Source organism: Drosophila ananassae, unplaced genomic scaffold, assembly GCF_017639315.1.
Source record: "Drosophila ananassae strain 14024-0371.13 unplaced genomic scaffold, ASM1763931v2 tig00000175, whole genome shotgun sequence".
Taxonomy (NCBI): Eukaryota; Metazoa; Arthropoda; class Insecta; order Diptera; family Drosophilidae; genus Drosophila; species Drosophila ananassae.
The window spans coordinates 18357-27534 of NW_025319147.1; positions in this window are offsets into that span (position 1 = coordinate 18357).

Below are 9178 nucleotides of genomic sequence, written 5' to 3' on the forward strand. Positions count from 1 at the left end.
AAATGGTATTCCCTTTTTAAATCGGATGCAAAATATTTCAGTTATTGGCCATAAAGTGCGAGAAAAGCGTTGACCGCACTTTTCCAAGGTGTACTCTCATGATATGACCCAAAAAAAAGGCGCAAATATTAAATTTTTGAGATTTTTAAGGATCCGTTGACGCAGATCGATGGGGATTAGTTCCCTGATTTATAATTGGTATTCGTTTTTTGAATCGGATGCAAACTATTTCAGTAATTGGCCAAAAAGTGGGAGAAAAGCGTTGACCGCACCTTTCCAAAGGGTACTTTCATGATCTGGCCCAAAAATGGGTCCAACATTAAATCTTAGGACTATTAAGGATCCTCTGACGCAGATCCGCGGGGATTAGTTCCCTGATTCATAAATGGTATTCCTTTTTTAAATCGGATGCAAAATATTTCAGTAATTGGCCAAAAAGTGGGAGAAAAGCGTTGACCGCACTTTTCCAAGGAGTACTTTCATGATTTGACCCAAAAATAGCGCCAAAATTTAATTTTAGGACTTTTAAGGATCCTCTGACGCAGATCCACGGGGATTAGTTCCCTGATTCATAAATGGTATTCCCTTTTTAAATCGGATGCAAAATATTTCAGTTATTGGCCATAAAGTGCAAGAAAAGCGTTGACCGCACTTTTCCAAGGTATACTTTCATGATATGACCCAAAAAAAAGGCGCAAATATTAAATTTTTGAGATTTTTAAGGATCCGTTGACGCAGATCGATGGAGATTAGTTCCCTGATTTATAATTGGTATTCGTTTTTTGAATCGGATGCAAACTATTTCAGTAATTGGCCAAAAAGTGGGAGAAAAGCGTTGACCGCACCTTTCCAAAGGGTACTTTCATGATCTGGCCCAAAAATAGGTCCAAAATTAAATCTTAGGACTATTAAGGATCCTCTGACGCAGATCCACGGGGATTAGTTCCCTGATTCGTAAATGGTATTTCTTTTTTAAATCGGATGCAAAATATTTCAGTTATTGGCCAAAAAGTGCGAGAAAAGCATTGACCGCACTTTTCCAAGGAGTACTTTCATGATTTGACCCAAAAATAGCGCCAAAATTTAATTTTAGGACTTTTAAGGATCCTCTGACGCAGATCCACGGGGATTAGTTCCCTGATTCATAAATGGTATTCCCTTTTTAAATCGGATGCAAAATATTTCAGTTATTGGCCATAAAGTGCAAGAAAAGCGTTGACCGCACTTTTCCAAGGTATACTTTCATGATATGACCCAAAAAAAAGGCGCAAATATTAAATTTTTGAGACTTTTAAGGATCCGTTGACGCAGATCGATGGGGATTAGTTTCCTGATTCATAATTGGTATTCGTTTTTTGAATCGGATGCAAACTATTTCAGTAATTGGCCAAAAAGTGGGAGAAAAGCGTTGACCGCACTTTTCCAAGGAGTACTTTCATGATTTGACCCAAAAATAGCGCCAAAATTTAATTTTAGGACTTTTAAGGATCCTCTGACGCAGATCCACGGGGATTAGTTCCCTGATTCATAAATGGTTTTCCCTTTTTAAATCGGATGCAAAATATTTCAGTTATTGGCCATAAAGTGCAAGAAAAGCGTTGACCGCACTTTTCCAAGGTATACTTTCATGATATGACCCAAAAAAAAGGCGCAAATATTAAATTTTTGAGACTTTTAAGGATCCGTTGACGCAGATCGATGGGGATTAGTTCCCTGATTTATAATTGGTATTCGTTTTTTGAATCGGATGCAAACTATTTCAGTAATTGGCCAAAAAGTGGGAGAAAAGCGTTTACCGCACCTTTCATGATTTGGCCCAAAAATGGGTCCAACCTTAAATCTTAGGACTATTAAGGATCCTCTGACGCAGATCCGCGGGGATTAGTTCCCTGATTCATAAATGGTATTCCTTTTTTAAATCGGATGCAAAATAAAAGTGCGAGAAAAGCGTTGACCGCACTTTTCCAAGGGGTACTTTCATGATTTGACCCAAAAATGGGGCCAAAATTAAATCTTAGGACTTTTAAGGATCCTCTGACGCAGATCCACGATTATAAGTTCCCTGATTCATAAATGGTATTCCTCTTTTAAATCGGATGCAAAATATTTTAGTTATTGGCCAAAAAGTGCAAGAAAAGCGTTGACCGCACTTTTCCAAGGTGTACTCTCATGATATGACCGCACCTTTCCAAAGGATACTTTCATGATCTGGCCCAAAAATGGATCCAAAATTAAATCTTAGGACTATTAAGGATCCTCTTACGGAGATCCGCGGGGATTAGATCCCTGATTCATAAATGGTATTCCTTTTTTAAATCGGATGCAAAATATTTCAGTTATTGGCCAAAAAGTGCGAGAAAAGCGTTGACCGCACTTTTCCAAGGGGTACTTTCATGATTTGACCCAAAAATGGGGCCAAAATGAAATCTTAGGACTTTTAAGGATCCTCTGACGCAGATCCACGATTATAAGTTCCCTGATTCATAAATGGTATTCCTCTTTTAAATCGGATGCAAAATATATTAGTTATTGGCCAAAAAGTGCAAGAAAAGCGTTGACCGCACTTTTCCAAGGTGTACTCTCATGATATGACCCACAAATATTAAATTTTTGAGACTTTTAAAGATCCTTTGACGCAGATCGATGGGGCTTAGTTCCCTGATTCATAAATGGTATTCCCTTTTTAAATCGGATGCAAAATATTTCAGTTATTGGCCATAAAGTGCGAGAAAAGCGTTGACCGCACTTTTCCAAGGTGTACCCATGATAGGTGTATCTCATGATATGACCCAAAAAAAAGGCGCAAATATTAAATTTTTGAGATTTTTAAGGATCCGTTGACGCAGATCGATGGGGATTAGTTCCCTGATTTATAATTGGTATTCGTTTTTTGAATCGGATGCAAACTATTTCAGTAATTGGCCAAAAAGTGGGAGAAAAGCGTTTACCGCACCTTTCATGATTTGGCCCAAAAATGGGTCCAACCTTAAATCTTAGGACTATTAAGGATCCTCTGACGCAGATCCGCGGGGATTAGTTCCCTGATTCATAAATGGTATTCCTTTTTTAAATCGGATGCAAAATAAAAGTGCGAGAAAAGCGTTGACCGCACTTTTCCAAGGGGTACTTTCATGATTTGACCCAAAAATACGGCCAACATTAAATCTTAGGACTTTTAAGGATCCTCTGACGCAGATCCACGATTATAAGTTCCCTGATTCATAAATGGTATTCCTCTTTTAAATCGGATGCAAAATATTTTAGTTATTGGCCAAAAAGTGCAAGAAAAGCGTTGACCGCACTTTTCCAAGGTGTACTCTCATGATATGACCGCACCTTTCCAAAGGGTACTTTCATGATCTGGCCCAAAAATGGATCCAAAATTAAATCTTAGGACTATTAAGGATCCTCTTACGCAGATCCGCGGGAATTAGATCCCTGATTCATAAATGGTATTCCTTTTTTAAATCGGATGCAAAATATTTCAGTTATTGGCCAAAAAGTGCGAGAAAAGCGTTGACCGCTCTTTTCCAAGGGGAACTTTCATGATTTGACCCAAAAATGGGGCCAAAATGAAATCTTAGGACTTTTAAGGATCCTCTGACGCAGATCCACGATTGTAAGTTCCCTGATTCATAAATGGTATTCCTCTTTTAAATCGGATGCAAAATATATTAGTTATTGGCCAAAAAGTGCAAGAAAAGCGTTGACCGCACTTTTCCAAGGTGTACTCTCATGATATGACCCACAAATATTAAATTTTTGAGACTTTTAAAGATCCTTTGACGCAGATCGATGGGGCTTAGTTGATTCATAAATGGTATTCCTTTTTTAAATCGGATGCAAAATATTTCAGTTATTGGCCATAAAGTGCGAGAAAAGCGTTGACCGCACTTTTCCAAGGTGTACTCTCATGATATGACCCAAAAAAAAGGCGCAAATATTAAATTTTTGAGATTTTTAAGGATCCGTTGACGCAGATCGATGGAGATTAGTTCCCTGATTTATAATTGGTATTCGTTTTTTGAATCGGATGCAAACTATTTCAGTAATTGGCCAAAAAGTGGGAGAAAAGCGTTGACCGCACCTTTCCAAAGGGTACTTTCATGATCTGGCCCAAAAATGGGTCCAACATTAAATCTTAGGACTATTAAGGATCCTCTGACGCAGATCCGCGGGGATGAGTTCCCTGATTCATAAATGGTATTCCTTTTTTAAATCGGATGCAAAATATTTCAGTTATTGGCCAAAAAGTGCGAGAAAAGCGTTGACCGCACTTTTCCAAGGGGTACTTTCATGATTTGACCCAAAAATGGGGCCAAAATTAAATCTTAGGACTTTTAAGGATCCTCTGACGCAGATCCACGATTATAAGTTCCCTGATTCATAAATGGTATTCCTCTTTTAAATCGGATGCAAAATATTTTAGTGATTGGGCAAAAAGTGCAAGAAAAGCGTTGACCGCACTTTTCCAAGGTGTAATCTCATGATATGACCCAACAAAAGGCGCAAATATTAAATTTTTGAGACTTTTAAAGATCCTTTGACGCAGATCGATGGGGCTTAGTTCCCTGATTCATAAATGGTATTCCCTTTTTAAATCGGATGCAAAACATTTCAGTTATTGGCCATAAAGTGCGAGAAAAGCGTTGACCGCACTTTTCCAAGGTGTACTCTCATGATATGACCCAAAAAAAAGACGCAAATATTAAATTTTTGAGACTTTTAAGGATCCGTTGACGTAGATCGATGGGGATTAGTTCCCTGATTTATAATTGGTATTCGTTTTTTGAATCCGACGCAAACTATTTCAGTAATTGGCCAAACAGTGGGAGAAAAGCGTTGACCGCACCTTTCCAAAGGGTACTTTCATGATCTGGCCCAAAAATGGGTCCAAAATTAAATCTTAGGACTATTAAGGATCCTCTGACGCAGATCCGCGGGGATTAGTTCCCTGATTCATAAATGGTATTCCTTTTTTAAATCGGATGCAAAATATTTCAGTTATTGGCCAAAAAGGGCGAGAAAAGAGTTGACCGCACTTTTCCAAGGGGTACTTTCATGATTTGACCCAAAAATGGGGCCAAAATGAAATCTTAGGACTTTTAAGGATCCTCTGACGCAGATCCACGATTATAAGTTCCCTGATTCATAAATGGTATTCCTCTTTTAAATCGGATGCAAAATATTTTAGTTATTGCCCAAAAACTGCAAGAAAAGCGTTGACCGCACCTTTCCAAAGGGTACTTTCATGATCTGGCCCAAAAATGGGTCCAAAATTAAATCTTAGGACTTTTAAAGATCGTCTGACGCAGATCCGCGGGGATTAGTTCCCTGATTCATAAATGGTATTCCCTTTTTAAATCGGATGCAAAATATTTCAGTTATTGGCCATAAAGTGCAAGAAAAGCGTTGACCGCACTTTTCCAAGGTATACTTTCATGATATGACCCAAAAAAAAGGCGCAAATATTAAATTTTTGAGACTTTTAAGGATCCGTTGACGCAGATCGATGGGGATTAGTTCCCTGATTTATAATTGGTATTCGTTTTTTGAATCGGATGCAAACTATTTCAGTAATTGGCCAAAAAGTGGGAGAAAAGCGTTTACCGCACCTTTCATGATTTGGCCCAAAAATGGGTCCAACCTTAAATCTTAGGACTATTAAGGATCCTCTGACGCAGATCCGCGGGGATTAGTTCCCTGATTCATAAATGGTATTCCTTTTTTAAATCGGATGCAAAATAAAAGTGCGAGAAAAGCGTTGACCGCACTTTTCCAAGGGGTACTTTCATGATTTGACCCAAAAATGGGGCCAAAATTAAATCTTAGGACTTTTAAGGATCCTCTGACGCAGATCCACGATTATAAGTTCCCTGATTCATAAATGGTATTCCTCTTTTAAATCGGATGCAAAATATTTTAGTTATTGGCCAAAAAGTGCAAGAAAAGCGTTGACCGCACTTTTCCAAGGTGTACTCTCATGATATGACCGCACCTTTCCAAAGGGTACTTTCATGATCTGGCCCAAAAATGGATCCAAAATTAAATCTTAGGACTATTAAGGATCCTCTTACGGAGATCCGCGGGGATTAGATCCCTGATTCATAAATGGTATTCCTTTTTTAAATCGGATGCAAAATATTTCAGTTATTGGCCAAAAAGTGCGAGAAAAGCGTTGACCGCACTTTTCCAAGGGGTACTTTCATGATTTGACCCAAAAATGGGGCCAAAATGAAATCTTAGGACTTTTAAGGATCCTCTGACGCAGATCCACGATTATAAGTTCCCTGATTCATAAATGGTATTCCTCTTTTAAATCGGATGCAAAATATATTAGTTATTGGCCAAAAAGTGCAAGAAAAGCGTTGACCGCACTTTTCCAAGGTGTACTCTCATGATATGACCCACAAATATTAAATTTTTGAGACTTTTAAAGATCCTTTGACGCAGATCGATGGGGCTTAGTTCCCTGATTCATAAATGGTATTCCCTTTTTAAATCGGATGCAAAATATTTCAGTTATTGGCCATAAAGTGCGAGAAAAGCGTTGACCGCACTTTTCCAAGGTGTACTCTCATGATATGACCCAAAAAAAAGGCGCAAATATTAAATTTTTGAGATTTTTAAGGATCCGTTGACGCAGATCGATGGGGATTAGTTCCCTGATTTATAATTGGTATTCGTTTTTTGAATCGGATGCAAACTATTTCAGTAATTGGCCAAAAAGTGGGAGAAAAGCGTTGACCGCACCTTTCCAAAGGGTACTTTCATGATCTGGCCCAAAAATGGGTCCAACATTAAATCTTAGGACTATTAAGGATCCTCTGACGCAGATCCGCGGGGATTAGTTCCCTGATTCATAAATGGTATTCCTTTTTTAAATCGGATGCAAAATATTTCAGTAATTGGCCAAAAAGTGGGAGAAAAGCGTTGACCGCACTTTTCCAAGGAGTACTTTCATGATTTGACCCAAAAATAGCGCCAAAATTTAATTTTAGGACTTTTAAGGATCCTCTGACGCAGATCCACGGGGATTAGTTCCCTGATTCATAAATGGTATTCCCTTTTTAAATCGGATGCAAAATATTTCAGTTATTGGCCATAAAGTGCAAGAAAAGCGTTGACCGCACTTTTCCAAGGTATACTTTCATGATATGACCCAAAAAAAAGGCGCAAATATTAAATTTTTGAGATTTTTAAGGATCCGTTGACGCAGATCGATGGAGATTAGTTCCCTGATTTATAATTGGTATTCGTTTTTTGAATCGGATGCAAACTATTTCAGTAATTGGCCAAAAAGTGGGAGAAAAGCGTTGACCGCACCTTTCCAAAGGGTACTTTCATGATCTGGCCCAAAAATAGGTCCAAAATTAAATCTTAGGACTATTAAGGATCCTCTGACGCAGATCCACGGGGATTAGTTCCCTGATTCGTAAATGGTATTTCTTTTTTAAATCGGATGCAAAATATTTCAGTTATTGGCCAAAAAGTGCGAGAAAAGCATTGACCGCACTTTTCCAAGGAGTACTTTCATGATTTGACCCAAAAATAGCGCCAAAATTTAATTTTAGGACTTTTAAGGATCCTCTGACGCAGATCCACGGGGATTAGTTCCCTGATTCATAAATGGTATTCCCTTTTTAAATCGGATGCAAAATATTTCAGTTATTGGCCATAAAGTGCAAGAAAAGCGTTGACCGCACTTTTCCAAGGTATACTTTCATGATATGACCCAAAAAAAAGGCGCAAATATTAAATTTTTGAGACTTTTAAGGATCCGTTGACGCAGATCGATGGGGATTAGTTTCCTGATTCATAATTGGTATTCGTTTTTTGAATCGGATGCAAACTATTTCAGTAATTGGCCAAAAAGTGGGAGAAAAGCGTTGACCGCACTTTTCCAAGGAGTACTTTCATGATTTGACCCAAAAATAGCGCCAAAATTTAATTTTAGGACTTTTAAGGATCCTCTGACGCAGATCCACGGGGATTAGTTCCCTGATTCATAAATGGTATTCCCTTTTTAAATCGGATGCAAAATATTTCAGTTATTGGCCATAAAGTGCAAGAAAAGCGTTGACCGCACTTTTCCAAGGTATACTTTCATGATATGACCCAAAAAAAAGGCGCAAATATTAAATTTTTGAGACTTTTAAGGATCCGTTGACGCAGATCGATGGGGATTAGTTCCCTGATTTATAATTGGTATTCGTTTTTTGAATCGGATGCAAACTATTTCAGTAATTGGCCAAAAAGTGGGAGAAAAGCGTTTACCGCACCTTTCATGATTTGGCCCAAAAATGGGTCCAACCTTAAATCTTAGGACTATTAAGGATCCTCTGACGCAGATCCGCGGGGATTAGTTCCCTGATTCATAAATGGTATTCCTTTTTTAAATCGGATGCAAAATAAAAGTGCGAGAAAAGCGTTGACCGCACTTTTCCAAGGGGTACTTTCATGATTTGACCCAAAAATGGGGCCAAAATTAAATCTTAGGACTTTTAAGGATCCTCTGACGCAGATCCACGATTATAAGTTCCCTGATTCATAAATGGTATTCCTCTTTTAAATCGGATGCAAAATATTTTAGTTATTGGCCAAAAAGTGCAAGAAAAGCGTTGACCGCACTTTTCCAAGGTGTACTCTCATGATATGACCGCACCTTTCCAAAGGATACTTTCATGATCTGGCCCAAAAATGGATCCAAAATTAAATCTTAGGACTATTAAGGATCCTCTTACGGAGATCCGCGGGGATTAGATCCCTGATTCATAAATGGTATTCCTTTTTTAAATCGGATGCAAAATATTTCAGTTATTGGCCAAAAAGTGCGAGAAAAGCGTTGACCGCACTTTTCCAAGGGGTACTTTCATGATTTGACCCAAAAATGGGGCCAAAATGAAATCTTAGGACTTTTAAGGATCCTCTGACGCAGATCCACGATTATAAGTTCCCTGATTCATAAATGGTATTCCTCTTTTAAATCGGATGCAAAATATATTAGTTATTGGCCAAAAAGTGCAAGAAAAGCGTTGACCGCACTTTTCCAAGGTGTACTCTCATGATATGACCCACAAATATTAAATTTTTGAGACTTTTAAAGATCCTTTGACGCAGATCGATGGGGCTTAGTTCCCTGATTCATAAATGGTATTCCCTTTTTAAATCGGATGCA